This window comes from Piliocolobus tephrosceles, chromosome 9 (assembly GCF_002776525.5).
Source record: "Piliocolobus tephrosceles isolate RC106 chromosome 9, ASM277652v3, whole genome shotgun sequence".
NCBI lineage: Eukaryota > Metazoa > Chordata > Mammalia > Primates > Cercopithecidae > Piliocolobus > Piliocolobus tephrosceles.
This window is the reverse complement of record NC_045442.1, coordinates 10,864,138-10,892,133: the sequence shown is the minus strand read 5'-3', so window position 1 is coordinate 10,892,133 and position 27,996 is coordinate 10,864,138. Positions and strand designations below refer to the sequence as shown.

The 27,996-nt window shown below is 37.9% G+C and overlaps 1 protein-coding gene and 1 pseudogene across 2 annotated transcripts in view; one reads left to right on the top strand and one right to left on the bottom strand.

Moving 5' to 3' along the window:
- Positions 1–13,681, bottom strand: part of FAM24B (family with sequence similarity 24 member B) — a 30,657-nt gene extending 16,976 nt beyond the window's left edge. Inside the window, exon 1 of one of the 2 annotated variants that reach the window (XM_023224344.1) lies at positions 13,525–13,681. The gene's annotated coding sequence lies outside the window, so the exon portion shown is untranslated. The remainder of the gene's footprint in view (positions 1–13,524) is intronic. The other variant, XM_023224343.2, reaches the window with a different exon arrangement.
- A 201-nt stretch (positions 13,682–13,882) lies between these two features.
- LOC111550773 lies at positions 13,883–26,366 on the top strand (annotated as a pseudogene).
- Positions 26,367–27,996: the final 1,630 nt, after the last annotated feature.

Sequence of the window (27,996 nt, the reverse complement as noted above, 5' to 3'; positions counted from 1 at the left end):
GCATGGCAGAAAGCTTTATACCTTATCAGAACAGAGGCAACCATTAGGAACTGACTCATGAAAGCCTCCCAGAGGAGAGAAGATGGTGAGTGAGAGATGGCCTTGTAGCAGCTCCTTACAAGCCTCTCAAATCCTTCTTGATCCTAGAGGATCAAAGGCATTCCACCAAGCTTCAGATTAACTAGGGTTCAGGCCTTGTATTGCATGGCCAGAAAGGTGGAAAGGTGCAAGGTTACCAGGGTGCAATGGCAGAGCCATTCCCTTATGTACTTTTGTACCAACTGTCATAGGTCAGGAACCTGGAAAACAAACTGACACAGAGGCTTGTGTACAGGAGGCTCTCCGGGGAGTGTATACAAAATCCACCCCTGTGAGGGGTGAGGGAAGCAGGACTGAAGAGTCAATGAACTATGCAGCAGCTGCAATAAAAGGTTCTCACCAATTCTCCAAGACTTTAAAGCTAGGCTGGCCCTTCCAAGATGCCCCATTGAGGCAGTGTGCTCAGACCTTTATATGCCTATATCGACTAGTCACTGGATGAGGAGTTGTTCAAGGAGGGTGTGCGAAGTTGTTCAAGACAACTGTCTTGAATTCCTGGAGAGCAGTGGTACTGAGAGCCATCAGTTGCCAACACTCCCAGCAGTTTGTATTTTGTCTGGGCACAGCCCCTTCCACCCAACATTTTGATCTGACTTTTTTTTTAACTTGCGCACAGTAAAGTTCGCTCTTTGTGATGTATAGTAGTATGGGTTTTGACAAATGCACGGAATCAGATATTTGTCCACAATCGTACCATAAAGAACAGTTCCATCACCTTAAAAAATTCCCTTCTGTGGCCCCTACAGTCAACTCCTCCCCTATATGCTACCACTCGGCAACCACGGGTCAATTTTCCATCCTTTTGTTTTGGGTTTGCAGATTGTCATATAAACTAAATCATATTATACTTAGCCTTTTGGACCTGGTGTTGTGGACTCAGGAAAATGCATTTAATATTTGTATATCAATAGTTTCTTTTTATGGTAAAGTAATATTCTGTTGTTTGAATGGGCCACAGTTTATCCATTCATATATTGAAGGACATGTGGATTTATTTCCAGGTTCTGACAATTATAAAAAAGCTGCTATAATACATTCCCATACCAGTTTTTGTGTGAATGTAAGTTTTCAGTTCATTTGGTAAATACTTACGGGTAGAACTGCTGGGTTGTGTATTCGGTGTATGTCCGACTTTATAAAAAACTGCCAAACTGTTTTACAGAGTGGGTGTATCATTCTTCATTCTCACTAGCAATGAAATTGAATTCTAGCAGCTATGTTTACTCTTCAGCATTTGATAATGTCAGAAGATTTTTTTTTTGCTTGCTTGTCATTCTAACACATCTAAAGTGGTATCTGGCTGTTATTATTTGATTTATTTAATTACTAATAATTTTGAACATCTTTTCATATGCTTATTTGCCATCCATATGCTTATTGGTAGATACCTTCCTTGATAAAGTATCTTTTTAGCTCTTTTGCTGATTTCTTGAAATTAGGTATTTACTTAATTATTCAGTTTTTAGAGTTTCTTCTTTAATATGATCTGGATATAAGTCCTTTATGAAATATGTGATTTGCAAATATTTTCTCCTAGTCTATGGCTTTTCTTTTCGTTCTTTTAAGTGTGTCTTCAATAAAGCAAGTTTTTAATTAGATAAACTCCAATTTATCCTTTTATTCACGGATTATATTTTTGTTGTCATATCTAAAATGTCATTGCCAAACCCACTGTCATACAGATTTTCTATTTTCTTTTATATGTTTTATAGTTTTATATTTTACATTTAGGTCTACAATTCATATTGCTTTAGTTTTTGTAAATGAGGTACATGTTGAGGTTCATTTTTTGGCACATGGACATCCAACTGGTTTATAAAAACTTTGCCTTTGAAAATTTTTCAAAAATCATCTTGTTTTTGTGGATCTATTTCTGGGGTCTCCATTCTGTTCCACCGATCTGTGTCAAACTGCATTGGTCACTGTAGCTTCAAAATAAGTCTTAATATTAATAGTGTGAGTCCTTAAACTTTGTTATTTTTCAGTTTGTTTTGGCTATTCTAATTCCTTTGCCTCTTCATATACATTTTAGAATCAACTTGTAGCTATCTACAACAACTTTCTACATTGAATCTGTAGACCAAATTGGGGAGAATTGACATCTTAATAGTGGATTTTCCTATCCACAAACATGGACTATCACCATTTATTTAGATATTCTTTGATTAATTTCCATCAGTGTTTTATAATACTCAGAATACAGATCCTACACAAAGTCTATTAGATTTATACCTAAATGCTTCTTTAACTTTTAGTGCTATTGTGAACAGTATTATTTTCAAGTTTCAAATTCTAATTGTTCATTGCTGGTATACAGGAGCAGTGATTTTTTATATATTGACTTCATTGCTGAGCTCATATTCTGAGCCACTGGACAATCTTTGAAAACTAGTCAGCCGTATCATTTTTCTGCTCTAACAGTACCCATTGATCTTAGAGTAAAATCCAAACTCCTTATCTGACCTACACAGACCTTCATAATCTGATCATTTACCTGCCTCTCTTTCCTGTCACCTCCTCCCATCTTGCTTCCTTTCACTGACATTCAAGCCACACTGGCCCTCCTCCCTTTATTGTGTAGACATGCCCAGTTGCTTCCTACCTCAAGGCCTTAGCCTTTGTCTGTTTCTTTGCCTAACATGTACCAACCCCTCCCCAAGGCCATGTCACACCTGAGTGCATTCCTCTTTATGTCTTTGCTAAAATTTCCCCTTCTCAAAATGGCATTCCTTGGCCAGATTATTGAACCCCCACCTACAAGACACCCTCTATCTCATCACCGTATTTAATTAGATTCTAAACAGCAATGATAATTTAACTTTGGTTTATTTATCGTGTGTCTCCTCTATTTAGAATATAAATGCCATGACAGCAGGGACTGTCTCTCATGTTCATTTCAATATTCACATTCCCTAGAATAAGACTCAGTAAGTATAAGCATTTTAGAAATCTGGAGGAGAAAGAAGAGAAAAAAGAAAAGTAAATACATGAAGTTATTAACAGTGATTGTCTATAAGTGGTTGGGATTGTGACATTTTATTATTTTTCTTTTCAGTGTATTTCTTATTTTTCTAAAATAAACATGTACTGTTCTTCAAATAAGTTATTTTTAACTAAAAATAAATGAATAAAAGGCCTTTGTTTTTAGGGACTTTTCAGCCAATAATAAGCAAAATGGTTGTTGCATTATATATGGAGATTATAAAGAATAAGTCAGGTTTCATTACAAACCGGGTTTTTTTTTTTTTAACACAAATGCAAATAAGAATTATTCTCGTATAACAATGTTCCTTCTGCCTTATATTTTCTTTGCTCTTTAAGGACTATACATAGAGACATCATAACTACTTTTCTCTCCAGGTGTCCAAATGGGAGAAACCAACTGCTGATGGGATTTAGCTAAATGACTGTGTAAGAATCACCTGTGGAAGGTATATTCCCACTCATTGTGTGGCCAACTCTTCTTAGTACCAAGTGTGGCCTCTATCAGGCAAATCAAGCTGCAGGGCCAGCCTGGGAGGGGACAACCTAAAGGAAGCCCATGAAGCATTGAACCTGAGCTCAATTTCAATGAGAACCATTACTGAATAGTGGAAAGACCAGAGACAAAGAACCATCTTTCCCACTTCCATTAAGCCAAGGCATTTGGTCTTATCACCAGGACATGTAGCTTTCTGGCCATGTTAAAGAATCTCTATGGAAAGAATTCAGCTGCTCCTACCTACAGGTAACAGTAACATCCACAATCACAAAGTAATAGCTGACAGTACACTGATTGATGATTTCATGCCTGGCACTAGCTCTTAGATATTTCATTCTCTTAAGAGACCCCATGAGGTAGGTAATACTATTATCATCCCCATTTTATTAATGGAGGCAATAACAAATGGGAAAACATGGACATATGGAGGTTGAGAACTTGTCCAAGGCCATACAGTTAGCAGGGAAAAGGGCCAGGAATTGAACTCAGCAAATCTGGTTCCAGAGGCAGGCTATAAACCACAAGACTAGTGGTTAGCAAACTGTATGTGCCTTCGAAACAGCTACAGAGCTTTCAAAAGCCTTTTTAGAACAGTTTTCTATTTATTTTTAAAGTGAGTAGATAGAACAGAATTCCCATATGGCCCTCTCCCCTGCTCACATACACTGTTATTTTCTTTTATTCAGTCTGTCCTGTTTAGTTCTGTGTTTAATTCCTTAGCGAATACTTCAATTGCACTGATTCACTGAAGTAACAACCTCAAAACTTCATTACCATCCATAGGCATAGCCTTGGATGTTGTTGCCAGGGCTCTTTACCAACATCTCCTGACTGTTTTTCCATTTCCTGGTTTCATTTTCAGGCTGGCCCCCTCCACATACTGGGCCAGTGTCAACTACAAGCCCACATCCTTAAAATCTATGATCTAAAAAGGAGAGAGATAATGTCCTTTTCCAGGTTCCACAAATCCTACAAAAGGAGTTTGGTCTTCCCTGGATCACCTGCCCTTCAATTGTACCAGTCCCTGTGGAAAAAGGGACAAGGGCCCATGATCTTGTTCAGGTCAGGGTCACATGCATTGTCACTGATAACTCCTGCCACAATCACAGTGGATAAGTGGTAAAGCTCATCCCCAAGGGAAAGGGATTCCGAGCCAACTGAAACAACACATGTTCACTGTAGAAAGCAAGAGTGAAAAACATGAAGTTGTTGAAAAAGTTTAGCATTACAGTAATTTTATTCTGATCATTTAATACAAGAAAGCCAAATAGGAATTCAAATTTTCAACTTTTACTTTTGGTATTGATGAATAATGAAGAATCTTAGCTTCTTCATATTTCCACAGTTCATTGGAGTTAAAACAATCAGGTATTACATATTTCACTTGCTTTTTAAAAAGTTCTCCTAAAAAGCTGTGAGAATTCTACACCAGCATGGGTCACTGTTGCATAATATCACTGAGGTCTGTTGTGTGTACTACTTTTCACCAGCCGAGGAAAAATGAAGGATTTTTTGAGTAACTTTTGTATACATATTTAGGTACTACACTTTTACTAATAAAAGTAACTTTAACAAGAAAAAACATCTTGTATTACTGTGGTGCATGTTACAATTAATGAGACAATATTAATATATTAACTAAGTTTGGTAATTTATATTCAGTTTTCTCACTCTGTGTGTTGTACAGTCCTATAGGTTTTGACAAATGCATGTATCCACCATTATAGTATCACACACAGATTAATTTTGCCCCCAAAATCCCATGCTTCACTTATTCAACGTTACCCTTCTCCCTTCCCCCTGCCAGACCCTGCCAACCATTCTTTTAATTGTTCCTGTAGCTTTGCCTTATCCAGAATGTCACATAGTTGGAACCATATAGTATGTAGCCTTTTAAGGCTAACTTGTTACAACTGGCAATGGTCACTTAAGGTTTCTCCATGTCATTTTGTTACTTGACAGCTCATTTATTTTCATCATGGAATAATATTCTATTATATGAAAATACCAGTTTCTTTATTTACCTACTAAAGGACATCTTAGTTGCTTTCAGCTTTTGCCAGTTACGAATAAAGCTACTATACAAATTCATGTGCAGGTTTTTGTGTACCCACAGATTTTCAGCTCAGCAGGATAAATAACTAGGAGTCCAACTGCTGAGTCATACGTACCATTTAAAATTCCAACCAGCAGTGAATGAGAATTCCTGGTGCTATGCATACCCACCAGCATCATTTGGTATTGTCAGGTTTTGTTTTTTTATTTTAGCCATTCTAATACATACTTGTTAAATATGATGTTAGCTGTAGGTTGTTTGTACACGTTCTTTATTAACTTGAAGAAGTTCCCATCTATTCCTAGTTTCCTGAGTAATTTTTTTATCATGAATGGGTGCTGAATTTTGTCAAATCCTCTTTTCTGCATCTATTGATATGATTTCTATTCTTTTATTCTTTATGTGATAGGTTACACTAATTGATTTTCAGTATTGAATGAGAAACATACAAGAATACCTTACACACCTGGAGTAACTCCCACTTGGTGTTGATATGTAATACTTTTTCCACTTGTTGGATTCTATTTGATATTCTGTTGAGGATTTTTGCATCTGTGTTCATGAGAGGTATTGGTCTGTATGTTTCCATTCTCCTAATGATTTTATTTTGCTTTGGTGTTAGAGTAATGCTGGCCTCATATAATGAATTAGGAAGTGTTTTCTGTGCTTCTATTTTCTGGATAAAACTGCAGAAAATTTGTATTATTTCTGCCACAAATGTTTGGGAAAATTCACAAGTGAACTCATGTGGTCCTCATGCTTTATTTTTTGGAAGGGTAATTATTATTATTATTATTTTTTTTACTAGATATAGGCCTATTTAGATTATATATTTCTCCTTTCTAAGTTTGGGTACATTGTGTCTTTTAAGAAATTGATCCATTTCATTTGTCATCAAATTCTGAGACAGCTGTTTGTATTATTCCTTTTTTACCCTTTTTTTTTTTTTTTTTTTTTTGATGGAGTCTCACTTGTCACCCAGGCTGAAGTGCAGTAGTGCAATCTCGGCTCACTGCAACCTCTGCCTCCCAGGTTCCAGCGATTCTCCTGCCTCAGCCTCCTGAGTAGCTGGGACTACAGGCGTGTGCCACCACACCTGACTAGTTTTTTATTTTTAGTAGAGATGGGGTTTCACCATACTGGCCACGCTGGTCTCTTAACTCCTGACCTCAGGGGATCTGCCCAGCTCAGCCTCCCAAAGTGCTGGTATTACAGGCATGAGCCACCACGCCCGACCTCCCATTTTATCCTTTTAATGCCTGTGGAATCAATACTAATGGTCCCGCTTTCATTTCTAACATTAATAATTTGTTTCTTCTTTCTTTTTTAGCCTTCCCAGAGGCTTATCAACTTTATCTATCTTTTCAAAGAACCAGTTTTTTATTTCATTTATTTTTTCTGTCAATTTTATTGATTTTTGCTGATTTTTATTATGTCTTCTCTTCTGCTTGCTTTACGTATACAGGCACACCTTGTTTTACTGTGCTTCACTGTACTGTGCCTCAGATACTGCACTTTTTGAGAACTGAAGATTTCTGGCAATTCTGTATTAAGAAGGTCTATCAGCACCATTTTTCAAACAGCATGTTCTTACTTGTGTCTCTGCTGTAACATTTTAGTAATTCTTATAATATTTCAAACTTTTGCTTTATTATTATATATGTTACGGTGATCTGTGATCAGCAATCTTTGATGTTACTATTGCCATTGTTTTGGTCCACCATAAATCATGACCCGATAACATGGCAGACTTAATCAACAAATTGTGTTCTGAGTATTCCACTGACTGCCATTCCCTCATCTCTCTCCCACTTCTCAGGCCTCCCTATTCCCTGAGACACAAAAATATCAACATGATAACAATTAATAACCCTACAATAGTCTCTAAGTGTTCAAATGAAAGGAAGAGTCACGTACGTCATACTTTAAATCCAAAGCTAGAAATGATTAAGCTTAGTAAGTAAGGCATGTTGAAAACCCAGATAGGCTGAAAACTAGGCCTCTTGCATGAAACAGTTACCAAGTTGGAATGCAAAGGAAATTAAAAGTGCTACTCCAGTGAACATACAGATAAGAATGCAAAATAGCTTTATTGCTGATATGAATAAAGTTTTAGTGGTCTGGATAGAAGATCAAACCAGCCACAACATTCCCTTAAGCCAAAACCTAATCCACAACAATGCCCTAAATCTCTTCAATTCTGTGAAAGCTAAGAAAGGTAAGGAAACTGCATAAGAACAGATTGAAGCTAATAGAGGTCAGTTCATGAGGTTTAAAAAAATAAACCATCTCCATAACATAAAAGTGCAGGGTGAAACAGGAAGTGTTGATGTAGAAGGTACAGCAAGTTATCCAGAAGCTCTAGCTAGGATAATTCTTGCAGGTGGCCACATTTAACAATGGATTTTCAGTATAGATGAACACAGACTTCTATAGGACAAAGATGCCCTTTAGGACTTGCATAGCTAGAGAGGTCAATGCCTGGCTTCAAAGCTGATTCTGACTCAAAAGGCAGGCTGACTTTGTCACTGGGGACTTATATAGCTGATGACTTAAAGTTTAACCCAACACTCATTTATCATTCTGAAAATCCTAGGACTCTTAAGAATTATGCTAAATCTGCTCTGTCTTTGCTTTATACATGGAACAACTAAACCAGGATGACAACACATTGTTTTACTGAATATTTTAAGCTCCCTGCTTTGACCTCCTGCTCAGAAAAAAAGTTTCTTTCAATACATTAGTGCTAACTAATGCCCAAGAGTTTGGATGGCAATGTACAAGGAGATTAATGTTTTCATGTCTACCAATACAACATCCATTCCACAGCCCATGGATCAAGGAGTAATTTCAACTTTCAAGTCTTATTGTAGAGGAAATACATTTCATAAGGCTTTAGTTGCCACAGATAGCAATTTCTCACAGTTTCTCTTAGGTATGCCTATATATGGCTCTTCTTTCTCTCGTTTCTTAAGGTGAAAGCTCACATAATTGATTTTAGATCATTCTTTTCCAACATGTACTCAGTACTCTCCGTTTCCCTCTAAGCACTGCTCTTGTTGAATTCTACAAATTCTGATGAGTTGTATTTTCACTTTCATTTAGTTCGAAATACTTTTAAATTTCTCTTGAAACTTCTTTGAGCCAAGTGTTATTTTAGAAGCATGTCTGTTAATCTCCAAATATTTTAGGATTTTTCAAGTATTTTTGTTATGAATTTCTAATTAAATACCATTGTGATCTGGGAATATACTTTGTATAATTTCTATTCTTTTAAATTTGTTAAGGGGTGTTTTATAGCCTGGAATGTGCTCTATCTTGGTAAATGTTCCAGGAGTGTTTCAGAAAAATGTGTATTCTGCTATTGCTGAAGTGTCCTATTAATATCAATTAGATCCAGTGGACACATGGTACTATTCAGTTCAACTATATTCTTACTGATTTTCTGCATGCTGAAACTGTCAACTACTGATTCAGGGTTGTTGAAGTTTCCAACATTAATAGTGAATTTGTCTATTTCTCTTTGCAGTTCTATCAATTTTTGCTTCACATAGTTGATGCTCTGTTGTTAGGTACCTATACATTAAGGAATTAATTTTGCCTTCATTTATTCCGTCTCTGATGCTCTTCCTTTATGTAGATCCAAGTTCATGACCTTGGATCATTTTCCTTCCCTCTGAAGAACTTATTTTAATATTTCTTGCAACACAGGTTTATCACTGACAAATTCCCTCAGCTTTTGTTTGAGAAAATCTTTAAGTATCCTTCATTTCTGAAAGATTTGATTTTTTATATAAAAAATTTAAAAGGAGTTTCGGGGGAAACCCAAAGACAATGACAATGTGAAAACTCAAAGCAAGAATAGTAGATTGAAGCCTCTGACACCGATAACTACAGCAAACATTAAACATAGCCTAACTTCTAGCCAGATTGAAATGAATCAAGTAGCCTGATTACCTCAGTTTCTATACATTCTTCCAGATATATTATGTCTAGCTTTCAACAAAAATTTACAAAGCATGCTAAAAGGCAAGAAAGAACAAGAGACAAAGGAGATATCAGAACCATTTTTACATATGATGCAGATTTTGTAATTCTCAAGTAGGGAATTTAAGGTAGCTATGATTGATATATTAAGGGCTCTAATGGAAAAGCAGATAGCATGCTTTTAAATAAAATGTAGTCTGATAATTATGGGTCACAGCTGGCACTAGGGAAAGGCAGTCTCCTAATTTAACAAAACCCTGAAACTGGTGATCAATAGCTTGCCGATAAGATCTCAGGAGTTGGACAAGTGGGTTCAAACATGTGCACTAAGAGGCAAAATGGCAGAGTTTAACTGGTATGTGACCTTCTAAGAACATTTAATGGGTAAGAGAAGAATGCTTCAAGTAAGCATGCATACAACTCCAGTAAACATACTACGCATATGGCCCCGCCCTAGTGCTGGCACGCCACTGAGCATGCGGACCGCCCACCCTGAGGGAAGAATTAGGCAAGAAGTAATGCAACCCCGGAAGCCTGTCAACATACAAGACCCAAAGTCAAAGGTCCAACCACGCACTTGATCTCTCAAGGCACTTGCTTGGCCCTCTTCCAAGTGTACTTCTACTTGCTTTTGTTCCATTTAGAAAGCTTTTAAATAAATTTTTCCTCCTGCCCTAAAACTTGCCTTGGTCTCTGACTCTGCCTTATGACCCTTGATCGAATTTTCTTCTGACAAGAATTAAGGTTGCTGCAGCCCCCTGCAGATTCACCACCACTAACAATGGGAAAGCTAGAGGGGGCTGGAGTCTTCTAATTGCCCTTTCCCTACAACAGATGAGGCTCTGGTAAAGTAGTTTCCCTTGAGAGAAGGATTTTGTTAGGGAAAATCCTGAGGGCAGTTTTCAAAATGGTTACTTTGCCCCCTCCTTCTGCATGAAGAAAGAGGGAGTTTTAATCCAATCCTTGTCCTAAGAATCTGCTGCAGCTCTGAAAGGTAAAACTCCCAAAAGTGTAAGGGCACCATATGAGTGGTCTCCCAGGAGTTTCTAACTCTCAAGCTAATTCACACTCAGTCTCCAGTGAGTCATCAATGACCATTTTAAGTGTTCCTACCATTTACTGCCTCATGAGGATTTCTGTTCCTAGCATGCTGATTTCAGTTGTGATTTTCTGTATTTGCCTATCCAGTTTTGGGGTGGCCATTTGCTTTGTGACCTCCATTATCTGATGGATATTTTAAAGGCTGTTAATGTTCCATTTGTTCAGCTTTTTTCTTGTGAGGACAGTTGTGATTGACTTCTAAGCTGTTTACATGTCACAGATGAAACCAGAAGTGTTAAAAAATATGAAATAGCACACAAAAACAAAACCTTTCTGGAATATTCAATATTTTGAGGGTAAAAGGTCCTGGGACTAAAGTGTTTAATTGCCACTATACAAAGAAACTCTGTTAGCAACAGTAGATACTTATATGATTCTACTCTAAATTGTACAACAAGTTATATGTAATAAATTTCTCTTTAAAACAGTCAAGCAAAAAAAAATACATTGTGATATTGGTGGAAAGATTTCAAAGATATGCCTTATTCTTTATTTCAAGTGAAAAAATAAAAATAAAGCAAAAAATACCATTTGCCATTCATGACAAGAGTAATTTATTACATTAAAATTAAGGTCACCTAGGCACCAGCACAACACCCTGGCTTTGTAACCATTTGAAGGGTTCTTTCTGCCGGCAACACAAAGACCATGGCATTGTAGTAAAGGAAGAGATTAATAGACATGAGGCCAGCCACACCATGAGGGAGACAGATTTAGTACTCAAATCATTCTCGTCCAAAGCTTATAGGTTAGGGATTTTTCAGAGGCAGTTTGGGGGAAGTGGTGGAGGTCGCTAGGCTTGCTGCTGATTAGTTGGGGCAGAGGTGAAATCATAAGGGGTGAAGCTGTCCTCTTGCACATTGAATCACTTCCGGGTGGGGCCATAGGAATGGTGGGTGTCAGACATGCAAAAAAACCTGAAAAGATATCTCAAAAGGTCAATCTACAATAGAGGTGTTATCTGCAGGAGTAATTGGGGAAGCTGCATATCTTATAACCTTCTGAATAATGACTGATAATAGCTCATGTCTGCACCTTAGCAGGATCCAGGCTCCTCTCCTCCTGCCAGCCTGATGCAAAAGCAGTTGAGTTTGGGGGAAGGCCTATTATAATTTAAACTACAGCCTAAATGTCCCAAAAGCCCAAGAATAATCAAGGCAAGATTGGGGGTGGGTTAGCTCAGATCTCTTTCACTGTCATAATTTTCTCACTAACTTTTGCAAAGTTTTTTCAGCTTTGAAAATAAGATTGAATTTGCCAGTTTCACCTCTTCCTACTCCTCTTATACTGTGATAGAGTTCCCAAACAACCTCTATTGCTATCTCTATCAATTCCATACAACAAATATATACTCGATCTCTACTAGGCACAAAACAATTCCTAATTTCAACAACTGTACAGATGGTTGGGAAAACAAACGTGAGAATTATTTGGTAAAGCTCCATACCAGATTTTTCTTGCTATCCAAAAGAAGGGGCATTCTAGGTAGAGGGAAAAGCATGTACAAAAGCAGGGGGGTCTAGGAAGCAGGCATAAGTCAAGGATAAAGGGCTTTGTATGCCTGTTAAGAAGTAATGGTGGCCAGGTGCGGTGGCTCATGTTTGTAATCCCATTTTGGGGGGCTGAGGTGGGTGGACCACTTGAAGCCAGGAGTTTGAGACCAGCCTGGTCAACATGGCAAAACCCTGTCTCTCCTAAAAATACAAAAATTATCTGGGCCTGGTGGTGCACGCCTGTAGTCCCAGATACTCGGGAGGCTGAGGCAGGAGAATCGCTTGAACCCAAGAGGTGTAGGTTGCAGGAGCCGAGATCACACCACTGCACTCCAGCCTGGGTGACAGAGTGAAACTCCATCTCAAAAAAACAGTAATGGTGATGGCGATTCAGTCAGAAAGCATCAAGCACCAGGACAATTGATAAAAGAGTAGAGGGCAGTGCAGAAAATGAAATGCAGGTGAGGAGATAATGGCTATCGACCAGTAAAGAAACTCCTGGAATTGTTCCGATGAAAGCTAGTATTTCAAAACAGAGGCAGAGATGGAGAGGGACAGGAAAGTTTTTCTTTAAAAACCAAAAGTAAAACAAGACTGGGTGATATATTGAACATACGAGATTGAAAGAAAGGGGAGACGACAAGATGCTGTAGGTTTTCCGCCTTATTCAAGGAAGTCAAAATCCAGCTTATAGTATTGATCTTGCTCATGAAGTTTCAGATAGGTAATTCTAAAAAGCCTATTTTCCTTTAGACTGTCCAATTATGATAACATGTATCAAAGCTAACTTATGACTACAATGGGCAGGGCATAAAGAACAGAAAGTCTGGTGTATACAACTTAGAATGCATCTACAGTACAAAAGGAAAAAAGAGGCAAGATCTACTTCCAGTCCCATGGGGCATCTGGAAAACTTCCTCAGGTGACCGCTCCATCCAAACACCTGGGATCTTTCTCAACCTTCTGATTTCTGTTACGAGGGCATCCAGCACAGTCCTGGCAGTACCGTAGGATTAGGGAGCATGAGCTGAGACAGCAACTGGCAAAGGCCCGTGTGGCCCAACGCCCACCACTAACGCCGTTCAATATCTACCTCAACTCCCCTCTAACGCGAGAATGTGTGTGAGGAGGCAGGGAGAGTTCGGGGTAAAATTAACCTGAATCGACAGCGCGTCTGTCGCGCTAGCTGCCACAAATGCTGCAGACCTGACGGAGTGGAGGCAGAAAAGGCCCTGGCGTCCACTTGGGAGAGAATGAGGTCAGGAGTCCGTCCTGCACATCGCGTAGAGCGAAGAGACCACACCTACCTGACCACAGATGCTCCCCCGCCCAGCAACCGTGGTCCATGCTGCCTGCTATTTGTCCAGCGCCAGCGTCGAAAACCACCCTCGTGCCCGCGCGCAGTGCACCGCGCCTGCGCATAGTCTCCAGAGGCTGAGCGCGGGGCTGCCAGTGCGCATGCTCGGCTCTTTCGCGCTTCCTGGGAACCTTTTGAACTCCGTTGAGTCCAGTTAGTTTATGCGCATGCGTGTCTCTGGTGTCTGTTCTCACCTTTGAAATGGTAGAAGCCGGGAGTCGCTCTGCCTGCCCGTTTCTACGCTACACTGGCCGACACTCAAGCACTGGCAGAGAGGTTCTGGGGTTGGCCTGGCAGGAGGCAGCGCAATGGACACGCGGTCCGAGGACCGGGGCCTCAACCGCCAACCCACGCTTGCCTCTTCCTGGGATGCCATCTGCAGGCGGGGCCCTGACTCACAGCCTCCTCACCGGGGCCAGTCTCGGCGCCCGCGACTTCGACTGGGAGGAGCTGCTGGCGCCACCTGCTCCAGGGTGCGCCGGGCCGCCGGGGACCCGGTCGCTGCGCTCTGCGACTGCCGCGCTCCTCGGGGAGCCTTGAGGGTCTGAGCCCGGAATCCAGGAGAGCAGTTGGTGTCAGGTATCTGCAGAGAAGCGGGGCTGCGAGGTAGGGACGAGGACCGGGATGGGTCTGGCCAGGAAGTACCCGAGGCCCCGGGGCATGAGCGGGGGAAGGTGACCAGGACTTGGAATTTCATAAACGTCCCCGTTAGGCGTGACAGGTCGTCAGGGCTGCTGTCTAAGTCAGTCCCCCCATCTACCCTGAAACAAGCCACCTCGTCTTCACCAAAACAGGCTGTGTAAAAAGCCCAGCTATCGACGACCGCCGTTTGTCTTTTATTGTGTTCTGTTCCTACTGCTATGCACACATTAGGGATCCAGTAATTTATCCGAGAATCAATTGCAGGAGACTGAGTAGAAGGTTGATGATTGAGGAGAAAATAGAGGGGGAAGCCCTGATGTGTGATGTCTCCATTTCCTTATGAATTCTGTGTTGAGCATTTGTTAGAGCAAACCCCATGGCCTAACGAGTGGGTTATGAGCCATGTTCAGAAACTATACTGTGTGATGTTTTCACCTGTTTTCTTAGCCAGAATCTGGTGATTTAGAAGAGAAGCTTGAACAACCAAGATGAAAACCCCTGCTTCCTTTACCTGGGGTGTGGCCCCAATGGAGGTGAAGAAATCGCTTCTATTGGCATTTTAAGTTCAGTAAGAAATATGGAAGTGTACTTAGGAGAGGAGTACTGTGGAACCAGTAGGGGCAAGGATGTTTGTGCTGTCCTGGATGACAGGTGTGTGGCTTGTACACAGGAAAAAAGTGTTCTTCTGAATTGGTGTTTTTATGCTCTTCACCTTTTGCAATATTGGTTGATTCTCTGACATTGATGCTTACATTAGAGAAGAGAAGATAAAAATCTACTATGGGCATAGAAAGTTAGACCATTAAAGCATATTCTAGGCAATCTAGTTCAGCTTCCTCATTTTTAGGAATGCGGAAATTTAGAGCTAATAAAGGGGAGGTGAGCCTGGAGAGGGTCATACTAGTTAAAGTGTCCAGGCAAGAGTGCAGTCCTTATTTCTGCTTCTTGACTCTCACCGTAAACTCACAATGGTCTGTTTTCCAGAAATTAATTTGACAGTCAGTCTGGAACTTTGATCACGTATTTTGTAAGGAACCTACAAGCCCAAGGTTGTGCCACACCAGCCTATTTAGTCCATATTCAATGTGTTATAGTTTGATCTTTTCTCTAGTCCCTTATAGGAATCATCTACACTAATCTCGCCTTAATATAAATCAAAACGTCAATTATTTTATATATTGTGCATATTAGAAATAATACATGACACAGTGTTATTAATGAGGTCACTTGAGAAGGGATCTCAACTGTTTGTCCCCTACCAGGCAAACTGAATCTCAGGATTTAAATAATGACCTGGAAACTATTTATTTTTTACTGCAGCTGTTTAAAATGATAATTTATACAAGTGAAAAAATAATTTTTATTCTATTTTATTTTTAGTACACATGAAATTATTTTCTACAAAAATTACTTAATAGTGGCATCCTCCACTCATGCCTGTAAAATAAAGGTAGGTCATCATTAAATTTTAACTAATTTGACAATTGTAAATGTTTATGTATAATATACTTATGTACTGTTGGTTTGTTCATACAGTTAGTCCAACTTGGTCCCTGTTTATCTTTATATGAAACTATGGTGCCAAGAAAACCACATTTTGGCTCCGTTATATTTAAAAAGACAAGAATTAGAGAAGTTGCAGAGAAAAGCACCCAAAAGCTATTTGGACTGGTACCTTGAATATGAAAAATTTTGTTAAGGTGAACTTTAGTAATGTCATCAGAGTCTAAGAGTACTGAGCTACAAATAGCCCAAAGTAGTAATACAATTCTGTTACTCACTGGCTGAGTAACCTTGGGAAAATCTCTACATTTCCTTGGACCTACCTCATGGGTAAATTAGAGGACTAAAGAAAATAAAGCATTGTATTCTCTTTGTCTCCACATTACTTTGTACAGGGTTGTGAGACTCACTTTAAGGAAAAAGTTGGCCAGGCATGGTGGCTCACGCCTGTAATCCTAGCACTTTGGGAGGCCAAGGCAGGGTGATCCCTCGAGCCCAGGAGTTTGAGACCAGCGTGGGTGTCTTAGGGAGACCCTGTCTCAAAAAAGAAAAAAATAATAAAAAGAATAAGGAAAAAGTTAATGATTTTTATAGCAGGCAGGTAACACACTTACAGATCAGATTGTTCCAAGACATTGTTTGAGGTAGTATATATTAATAGCTTCCAAAGTCATTTAAATAAAGTGATTTATTCAACAAATATTTGAGTGCCTACTGATACCAGATACAGACAGTAGCAGGCATTTAGGAAGCAGCAGTAATAAAATAAAATGGAGCGACTACCCTTGTGTTGCTTATATTCAAATGGAATGAGACAGGTAATGAGCACACTCTGAATAAAACTGTGTTTTATTTGGTGGTGAGAAAGGCTATAAGAATTAAGAAGCAGAAAGGGGATAATAGGGAGGATGAGAGGCGAGTGTTTAAATTTAACAGTGTTTCCTTAATTGTGAAGGACGGTCACATCTTTGGTGTCATGGGTCGGGATTGACCTGTGTCTTTGGGTTACATATAGTTCTGTGTGTCTCTCTGAAGATGAATATTTTTTGTAACTATTCTGAGGAAATATGTGTGAGTACAAAGGGTCATTTCATTTAGGAAAATCCCAAGCTGCCTAAAGCTTATTCTGAGGCAGCAGAATATGAAAGTAAAAAAAAAAGTTACTGATGCATTATTTCAAATACTTAGTGGTAGGTACTGGAAATTTTAGCACATAATCACAGCCACCATGTGAAATCATTGATATTATCCTCCCTCATATTAATTCTGATTCGTGTTTCAGCATTTGCCCAGGATCATACAGGCTATACAGAGCAAACTCATAATTGAACTCTGGTTTATCTCATTCTAAATCCTGTTTCCTTTCCACTTTGATACTGTTTTCGGTGCCACACATGAAATGTGTTTTGGTTCATAAACATGGATGAAGAGAGGCAGCATAAAGCATTGGAGAGGGCACTGTTGTAACAGCCAGAAGAACCAGGTTCTAAGCCAGACTTTCACTAATTGGGTAATCCTTTGACAAAGTAGAAAATTACCTCTAACTTCATCTTTTTAAATGTGTAAACCAATGGGTTACGTGAGACCATCTTGACTCTGCCTATAATTCTAAATGGCTCATTTATATTTAGTAATTCAGTAAACACTTTGAATAGGTTTCTAAACACCCTCATTTTGTGTTAAAGAATACTACAGTAAGCTGCTGTGTGTTAAAGTCTCAGATTGACATAGTTTATTTTGAGTTGCTTAAATAAATGCAACTTTAATTTTACCTTCTTTCATGTATTTAGTATTTTTTTTAGTTTGAAAATTATGTTCTCTTATATAAATTGTTCTTCTGAGTTTCATAATAAATTGAAACCTCTGACCATTACTGTATTAGGGAAAACTTGAAAATATATTTAAAGTTTATATTTGTTTTTCTGAATACTTTACTCTTGCTGATAATACAAAGAAGTGACCTTAAATGGTGAATATTGTTTAATATTATTATTTATTTTTCTGAAGTTTGTATTGTAATAGTTGCTCTCATTTGGTGAAAGGCAGTGTGTGTTCATCAGTAAAGCTGTGATACGCATGAGAGGAGTTTCAGCAAATTCTTCAACAAGCTCTCTGGCTCTAAAATCAAGGGTAAACCTAGACAGGATCCAAACCATAATGGAGTCCATGGGGTCAGGTTATGTCCTGGAGCTCAGCAATTGATGAATATGGTTAGTTCTCAGCAGTGGGTAAGTAGAAATAGATAACTTTCCAGATACCATTAAAAATTTCAAAGTAATGGCTTTTTATAAGTACATGTAGTGATGTAAATTTTTTCTTTGAAATTTTGTAATTGATTTAACTGTTATCCTTATTTACTTGTGTAAAAAATAACATTTCATAGACTTACCCTCCTACAAAATATTCTGACTACAAATATTCACACTTTTTTTTTTTTTTTTTTTTTTGAGACGGAGTCTCGCTGTGTCGCCCAGGCTGGAGTGCAGTGGCCGGATCTCAGCTCACTGCAAGCTCCGCCTCCCGGGTTTACGCCATTCTCCTGCCTCAGCCTCCCGAGTAGCTAGGACTACAGGCGCCAGCCACCTCGCCCAGCTAGCTTTTTGTATTTTTTTTTAGTAGAGACGGGGTTTCACCGTGTTAGCCAGGATGGTCTCGAACTCCTGACCTCGTGATCCGCCCATCTCGGCCTCCCAAAGTGCTGGGATTACAGGCTTGAGCCACCGCGCCCAGCCAAATCTTCACACTTTTTCATGAATTCATTCACACATTCATTCAGCAAGTATTTATTAAGCACCTTAGTGAACAAGGCACTAGTTTGAGTACATTTCAGGATGCAAAGATGATCAGTTTATAATTTGTCTTTAAGGATTTACATTCTAGAACATAAAAATGGGGAACGATGAAGAAGATTAGGAAAGGCTTACTAAAGGAAGTGGTATTTTTATCTAGGCCTTTAAAGGACAGGATTAGGCAAGTAAATTTGGAAGAAGGCCAATTCAGACAAAAAATTGGGTGAATAAAATCTTCAATGCTAGAAGAATTGGATGTAGCTGAGAAATGAGTAGTAGTTCATTTCTCTGAAAAAGAAGGGTAATAGGGGAAGTTTAAAGTAGATTTCAGCTAGGTCATAGAGATTTGAATGCTACTTCATTTATTTTTTGAGATGGAATCTCGCTCTGTTGCTCAGGCTGGAGTGCAGTGGCACAACCGTGGCTCACTGAAACCTCTGCCTCCCAAGTTCAAGTGAGTCTCCCACCTCAGCCTCCCTAGTAGCTGGGATGACAAGTGCCTGCCACCACACCTGGCTAATTTTTTTTTTTTTTTGTATTTTTATTAGAGACAGGGTTTCACCATGTTGGCCAGGCTGGTCTCAAACTCCTAACCTCAAGTGATCCACCCACATTGGCCTCCCAAAGTGCTGGGATTACAGGCATAAGCCACCACACCCTGTCTGAATGCTACTTTAAATTTGTAAGTATTTCCACTGTCATGTGTAAGGTGAATCAAAAGAAAGTGAGTCTACAGGGAGAAGACCAGCTACACGTTAGTCCCCTCATCCAGATGAGCGAGAATGAGGGTCTAAGATTGAACATAGTAACATGATTCTGGATGGTGAAATGCTAAAACAATGGAACTGTTGGGACTTTACAACTAACTTAATATTGGTGTTGTGGGAGAAAAATAGAATCAGATGTGAAATTGAGGCTTTAAGGATGTCAACACCAATAATCTAAATTCAACCCAAGGAAGGAGGATGCCTGGGGGGAAGAAAAGTTTAGTTTTGGGAATATTGAGTTTTAGCTGTGAATAAAACATTCCCTGGAAGGATGTTGCAAACATCTGGAAACAGAGGATTAGGAGAAATGGAATGAACCTTCAGTGGCTGGAAGGGAAGTTTAGTGGTGTTCCCATAGTAGCTGACGGAGTGTGGTGAAGGGAGGAACTGAAGCAAGGAAGGGAGACCGTTGGAGAGTAGCTGCATTTGTGCAGATACAGGGAGAGGAAAAAAGGAACCAGAAATGTAGAAAGCAGCAGTGTGATAGAGTAGCAAGAGAAAGAATTTGATGTCAGGTAAAATTACCTCAAGCTCTTGTCCTGTCTCCTCTTAATTCTGCATCCTTTGGGCAAGTTGATTCATTTTTTTTTTAACACAAATTCTTCATGTACAAAATCTAAATCTAAGTGGTAACACTGTGTCAATCACAGGATTGATGTAAAAATTTAAATAATGCAAGGAAAGAACTTGTAGATGTGTGGGCTACAGATATTAATATAGTCCCACTACTACCATATGGGCTGAGTTAAGAGAACCAGGAGAGCTGAAGATTATGGAAATGACAGAAGGAGGAGTTTCAGAAAAGATGGAAATGTGTACTTTTCTTCCTCCCACACCGTGATCTCACCTGGATACCTCAGGAGGTTCCTAACTGGTCCTCCAGCTCTGCTAAAATCCGTTCTCCACAGTACACTCAGAATGACCTCAAAGTTCTCATCCTGTGTACGACTTTCTCACTACTTCCCATCACACTTAGAATTCATCTTGATTCCTGACCCTGATCTCTAAGATGTAAGCCCTGCTTTCCTCCTCAACCTCATCTCCTCCCATGTTTCCTTGGGCAGCTTGCTCCAGACATTCTGATGTGTGTATTCTATAAATATCCAAATGTGTTTCTGCCTCAGGACCTTTACACTTATAACTGTTTTCTTTCCCTAGATCTTGGCATAACTGACTTTGTCCTATCAGATTTTGGCTTAAATGTTACAGCCTTAATGAGATCTTCCCTAATCACCCGGTTTTAAGTAGCCTTTCCCTCCAAATCTGTATCACGTTTTCTTCAGAGCCCTCTTGACTGTTTTTACTGTTGTTTATGTTTTGGTCTGTTTCTCTCATTAAAATGTAAGCTTTATGCAATAGATACCTGGTCTTTCTTGTTTATGGCATGGAATATATGTACAATAAATGTGCCTTTTGGATTATCAATTAAGGACTCCTTGGAGATCTTCAGAGGGTCAGTTTGAATAGTGATGAGGTGGAAATCAGATTTTCAGGGATTTGATAGTAAATGGGTTTTTGGAATGTGGAGGTACCCAGGGTAGCGTGGGTTTATTTCAAGAAAGAGATAAGGAACTTCAAGAATCCCTTGAAATGTTTATAAAATGCAAATTCCTGGCCTTCACCAATCCCCTGAATCCTAGGGAGTGGGATCCAGGAATCAGTATTTTAAGCAAGCATCTCCAGATGAGTCTTATGCATAGTGTATTATGAAAATAAACTCTATCTGTCTAGAGTTTTCTATGCATGTAGAAGCATATTCCTTCCAGTCAGTACTTTGTGTTGTAACCAATTCCCACCCCCTAGCCCCCCAAGACACACTCCAAATCATTACATTTGGAGACATTTGGGGAACACCCTGGAGAAGAAAGAATGTTAAATCTTCCTTTAAACATGCTAATAAAAGACTTACTTCCTGGTAAGAAAGTTCTTATTTATGGAGTTAACAAACCAGACATCTATATATTGTCTCCCTAGAAAATGTCATGTAAGCTTTGTAACTCTCTGAGCATAAAATGGGGATGTTTCATGACTAAAACAACTCCTGTGTAATGGTGTAACCACACATATTGTCTAGGCAGGGTCTGTCCTGGACAAAGGAAGCGCCTGGGGACCTGTGTTGGAAGTCTCAGCCCCTCAGCTTTACTTCTGAATTGAGATTACTTGCTTTCTTGAAAGTTTTACTGAAGTTTGGTACTCTGAGTCATGTGAGTCTGAAATGGTCATCTGTGTGATATCTTGATAAATATAAAGGTTATCTCTTATTTTCTTGTGTTTGAAGTTTAGATTGCTGGCTTTGTTTTTGCTTCACAATTTAGAATATTAAGTAGGAATTCCATATCAAAGTGTGTAGTATACTGTTGTCATTTAATGTTACCTGAATGAAAGAATGGTGTACCCCATTTTCTCAAAGAAAATATATTCCATTATTCATGATTTATAGTGTTTACTTTTTCCCCTTCCAAATAAAAATAACTTTATTGATTTTCTTGTTTTTTCAAAATGATGTGTGAAATTTTTATAATAAAAAAGTAAAACTCATTTCATAAATCCTATAAGATATTCAGAGATAAAACACTTGGTTTTTCAGAAATGTCACATATATGAAATTATGTGTATGCACGTATATGAAATTATGTATACACACGTACATATATAGTTCTTTACATATTCATATATATATTGACACAATTCTACATAAATATTTTTCATGTTCCTTTATGCTGCTCTATAGTTATTTTCCTCTAACATATGAGATAGGCCACATTCTAAGGAAGAAATATATTCCTATGTCATTTTTAATAACTGTATACTATGTCACTTTATGAATATTTTGTACTTATTTAATCACTGCTAGATTAGTGAGTAGGCTCCTCAGATTTTTTGGTATTCTGATTAGCACTGCTAAGCAGAAACTTCTAAGAAAATTGTTAGTTCTTATGACTCAGTTGAGAGTACTACATTTTATTACTGCAAATTAAAGAGGCCTTTGTAGTGGAAACATTGAAATATGCCAGTGCTGTTTTACTAAACATTCTATATGTATTTTATATATTTTTAGAGAAAACTACAGTTAAATGATTAAAAGCCCCTACTGTGGGGTTTAGTGGCCTGAGTTCATGTTGCAGTTCTGCCATTTATGACTGTGTTACTTTGGCCAGGCCACCTTTAGCCTTGGTCTCCTCAATTTAATATAAAGTGATAGTAATATTACCCTACTTCATAAGGATGTTTTGTGGATTAGATGAAATAGTGCACAGTGCCTGACTCATACTCCAAAAGTTAGCTGTTACTCTAAAAGGTAGCTGTCAAGATTACTAATATTGACATTTACTTGTTTACCTTGTTTAGAATTGTATTCCCATTGGAGAGCAGCTTCAGTTTGGTGTTGGGCAATTCTGGATACAAGCATATGGACTACAATCCTCATCTACCTTAGGAGCCTTAGACAAATCATCCTCCACACGGTTCCCTTTGAGAACTGGATTGATATCTGGAAACGTGACTGAAAACTTACAAGCTTACATTGATAAAAGTACACAGGCATCTAGTGAAGAGAATTCTACAAAGCTTGATGAGTGTAAAATTGTGCCACAAAACCATTCCCTTCTTGAAAATGATCTTAAAAATGCAATGTCCTCTTTCTTACCAAAGAAAGCAAATGACAACTCAAATATACTTAACTCTGAGTTGCTGCCTTTTCTCCAGAATTTATATAATCAAGTTAGCTATCTCCATGTGGGACATAAGGATGAGTGGCAGGAAAACATCATCAAGCCTGATGAAGCCATTCTTGGTGTTGGGTAAGTATTGTTTTAACATGGATGTAATTTTGATTTGGTAGGTAGGAGAATTAGATGAAGAGAAAGAGAAGCAGATTTGTCTCAATGAGTACTGCCTAAAACCTGTTTCAATAGAAAATTCTAGCAGCTTTTTTTTTTACAACTTACAATTAATATATTTGTAGGGAATAACTATTCTACAGAGAATAGATTGTTTTGAAAGAAGTGCCTGTAACTGGAGGTGTTGTCCATTTTGTCAGACATTTTGTGAGTTACAAGCATAGCTAATGGTTGAAGTTGAAAGTGATCCATATGAATGGAGAGCAACTGTGGGAACCATAATATGTATATTTTTTTCCTGACTGTACCAAATGAGCCATCATAACAGATTTTCTTTGTAAATCACATTTGACCTAGGCTAATTTTGAAGTCATCAAAAAATGTATTAACATTGGAATTACTTATAGCATATAGGCCCTCATACGCTGGTCTCATAATTCCAAGTTTGTGACAGTCTTGATTTGATTAAGGAATGGCTGAGTATTTAGTATGTTCCCATTCTTTACATAGATATAGCGTGCTGAAATATTGCACTAGGCTAGAATTCAGGACTCCAGAGACCTGGCTTAACTATTTTGCCTTACTGATTAAATCTTTTGATATTTTTTTTCAATGTGTAAAGTTAGATATTTGTATTGGTTGAGATTTGTTTAAGATTTTCAACAGTGTTAAAATTTTAGGAATTTAATTTATTTAAATGAAGGTGGGTCTTAGGATATAGAAAGATAACATTAGTGTTCAATAATTGGCAGTCTACATCAATGATAATTACTTGTTATATGAAATGGCATAGTCTTCAATTGTTGATAGTCTGTATCAATGATAACTGGTTATGTGTAATGGCAAAAAATCGAAAGACTATATAGTATACAGGGATTCAAAAACTGCTTGGGACACTTCTGGGTCCAGCTGAGATAGAACATTGCCGTTCCTCTCAGATCCCCATTTTACAAATAAAAATCCTTGGACATAACACAACAAAGAAACATACAAGAACTGTGAAAGGTAGAAAGAAGTCAGACTGCTTAGGGACTATGGGATTTGAGGAGCAATGTAATGTTGAGGTTTCTTGCCTCCCATATATCTTGTATGGGGTGCCAGAGAAGTCTGCAACCTGGGACAACCAATGGGAACAAAAATAAGAGCTTCAAGAAAAGCCTATTCCTTCTAACCAAAGGACCAGGAAAAGGGAGTCCTAACAAAACAAAACCTTTCAATAGTACTTGTCCTACTCCAGTCAAACACCAATGGAAATACTGCCCTCCTGCCTGCCCTGTTGAATGAGGCAGTTGTACTCTGGTTTCTCTACTGCGGTGGTATCAGCAAGCTAAATGGTGAGCTGTTCTTCCATCTCTTAGTCAGAGGAAGTGGGCAGCATTCCAATTCTGTTACTGGGTGTTATCAACAGAACTGAGTAGAAGCTGAACTTCCAGCCCCTGCTCAGCTGAAACAAGCAGTACTTCAGTTCTACCAGGGTGATGTCACATGCTTATTGGTCATGAATCTGTCTTCTTTTGTGAAGTAGCTGTTCAAATCTGTTGCCCAGATGTTTATCTTCTTGTTATTAAGTTGTAGATTTTTTTTAACACTTTAGATTTTGGATATTTTCTCCCAGTCATTGGTTTGCCTTTCTGTTTTCTTAATAAAATCATTCTAAGAGCAGAAGTTTTACATTTTTGTCAATTCCTAGTTTTAATATTGTACCATGGCTATGTAAAGATGTAACCATTGAGATCATTGGTGAAGGGTACAGGATAACTCTCCCTAGTATCTTTGCAACTTTTTGTGAATCTATAACTTTGTATTTCAATTTTTTTAATTTAATAATTTTTAACCTGCTTGGCAATTTCTAGAGTGGTAGTTCTCAAATGTTTTCATCTCAGGATCTATAATCTCAAAAATGAAGAACTCAAAGAATATCTGTTTATATAGACTATATTAAAATTTGTATTTATTTTTAAATAGTAATTGCATATAAATAGAAACAATAGTTTTTATTAAAAACAATCTTGTTTTCAAAAAATCAGTGAAAAGAATGACATTGTTTTGGATTTACACAAATCTGCATTAACTTGCTCATGTCTGCTTCTGCATTATAGTACTTATAGTCTAATATAGCATAAAAGCACAATATAACTACTCAAAACAAACTGAATTGATCTCTTAAAAAGCAAATATTTATACCCTAAACCTAGTACCTTAGGAAATTCTAGAAAACACAAAAATATACTATCACACATTCGATTAATCACTATATCAATAACAGATTGTTTAGCCTCTGGAAAATACCACTGTGCATTCATGAGAGAATGAGGCTGAAAAAGGCATGTATTACCTCCGTGTTACTAAAGGTTCTTCCTGGAACCTTTAAAAGGATCCTATAGTGTTCTATGAACCATACTCTAAGAATCACTGCCCTAGAGTGCAACATGAGTTTTAGAAACTGGTGTGCTTTTTTTTTTAATCTTTAATTTGCCCATTCTAGTTAAATTCTTCCTCAGTTTCATAGTTAAATTCTTCTAGTTAAATTCTTCCTCAGTTTCATATTAGGTTAGCAAAGAACTTTCTAGTACTTAGACTTTCTAGAACTTTCTAGTACTTTAGTGAGGTTTGTATGAAAGAAAGAAGACAAAACTGTTTAAATTGTAGGGTTGTTTGGGGAAGTACTTGGAAAATATACATGTTGACCTTAAAATAAATTCAGCAAGATCAGTTTTGATTTGGAGCTCCATATCAGAAAGACCCTTTCTAAGGACTTGGTCTTTAAGGAATCATCTTCACTTTTATATTCCCATTTCAATTGTATATTTAGTAAATGTTTAAAGAAATAAGTATGTGTTCATGACTGCGGTCATCTGTTGTGGATGTATATTAGAACCTGAAAATACCCTGCAAGAAGACAGCACAGTTTATAGAGACAAATTTCAGCAATATATGTTGGCTGCTTGTTGTATAGTTCAGTTGTTTTGTTAAAATATTAAAGAAAATTGATATATTTTTAAAATATGTATTTCCAGAATGGAAGAGCAGCCTGTTTGCTCCTATTTGGAAAAGATTCTTTCTAAAAATATGGAACTGATAGAAAAGAAACTTATAGACTACATTGATCAGCGAATATATAAACTCCAAGAGCACATTGATGATAAGATTGCTTTGTGAATGGATTTGCTGCAAAATCCTAACTCCCTGCCCACTGGGCTACCTCTAAGACATTATGACTCTGGAGAAAGACTTTAAAATGGAGAAAGATAAGCTCTCAACATAAACAGTGTACTGCAGATGCTTATTACCTATTTATTACAAAGCCAAAACCCAAAAATATTTATAAAAAGTAAGGATTTAGTGTGCTTTTAAGGATCATCATCTTTCTTACTGAAGTGACCTCAGTGTTCATTATTACTACACTTGTACTGTATACTAAGGGTTAACATGATAACAGTCTTAAATTATTTTTGCTAGTAATATTTTTCATGAGTAAGTGTATATATACTTCTGTGTTGTATGTTCTAAATGTTTAAGGATTTCTAATATAATTCATTAGTATATGTAATATCTGTTTGATTGAAGTACTATTTTAATTTATATGAAGACCTTATTTTATAGTTTCAGGGATATAAAAGGAATGCTTAAAGTATTTGATTGTTTTTTCTAATTGACTGTTGTTGGAGAACCGGGTAGTTAACCTGAAACCTTTATTTTAGATCACTAACTTAAATTTTATACTGTTTATTTCAGGTAAAAAACTAGATGTGATATTTGGCATGTGTAAAATCAGTTCACATTGGGGCCATTAATTTTACATTCTGTCACATTGTAACAGTAGATAAGAAAGCGAATATCAGAACTGGTCTATTCCTTGTTAGGATTATTATTTTGTATTTAGTGTATGATGTAAAACGGGAGAATTTATCTCATTTTATCTCAGTAAACCCAGAAAGTGTAAGGAAGTCTGTTTTGTTTGTTGTTGGGTTTTTTCATTCTTTGAGCTGATATAGATTCTTCTTTCCAAACCCTTTCCTGATACATTTAAAGTGTGAAATGCTGAGGTTCCCCACTGAAGGATTAAGGCATATAAATCAAGGAGATTGCGGTTATCTCTGGCAGACTTAATTTTCAGAGATTGTAACTGTTGTGTGTGTGTGTTGAAGAGTGATATATTTGCATCCTAAAAATAAATGCATCTTCCCTGGAAACTACATCTGAAATAAATAGAAATATTGTCTTTTTACTAATATTTGTTAAGTTTTTTGGTTTTTTAGATTCAGAGGGTACATATGCAGGTTTGTTACATAGGTATGTTACATGATACTGAGACTGGCTTCTAGTGATCCCACCACCCAAGTAGTGAACACAGGGCCTGATAGGTAGTTTTTCAACCCTCCCCCCTTCCCATCCTCCCCCTTTTGGAATCCTGAGTGTTTATTCACATTTTTGTGAAGATGTTTGTTTTTGTGTAAAAGGATGTCTTACACTCATTTAATATTTTGGTGAATTTACATAAGAACTAACTTATATAAGTTTGTTCATTTATGACTCGGACCTCAGTGACATGAGAACGTGTATGTTATTTTTATCAGACTCATCCTAAATTTTTTTTTTTTTTTTGAGCGTGAGCGTGAGTCTTGCTCTGTTTTCCAGGCTGGAATGCAGTAGCGCCATCTTGGCTCACTGCAACCTCCACCTCCTGAGTTCAAGCAATTCTCCTGCCTCAGCCTCCCGAGTAGCTGGGACTACAGGCACATGCCACCACACCTGCCTAATTTTTTGTATTTTTAGTACAGATGTGGTTTTCACTGTGTTAGTCAGGATAGCATCCCAATTCTTTTTTATAACATACGTAGCCATGAGGAAGCATTTCCTTCAGCATTTGGGAGAAATGTGT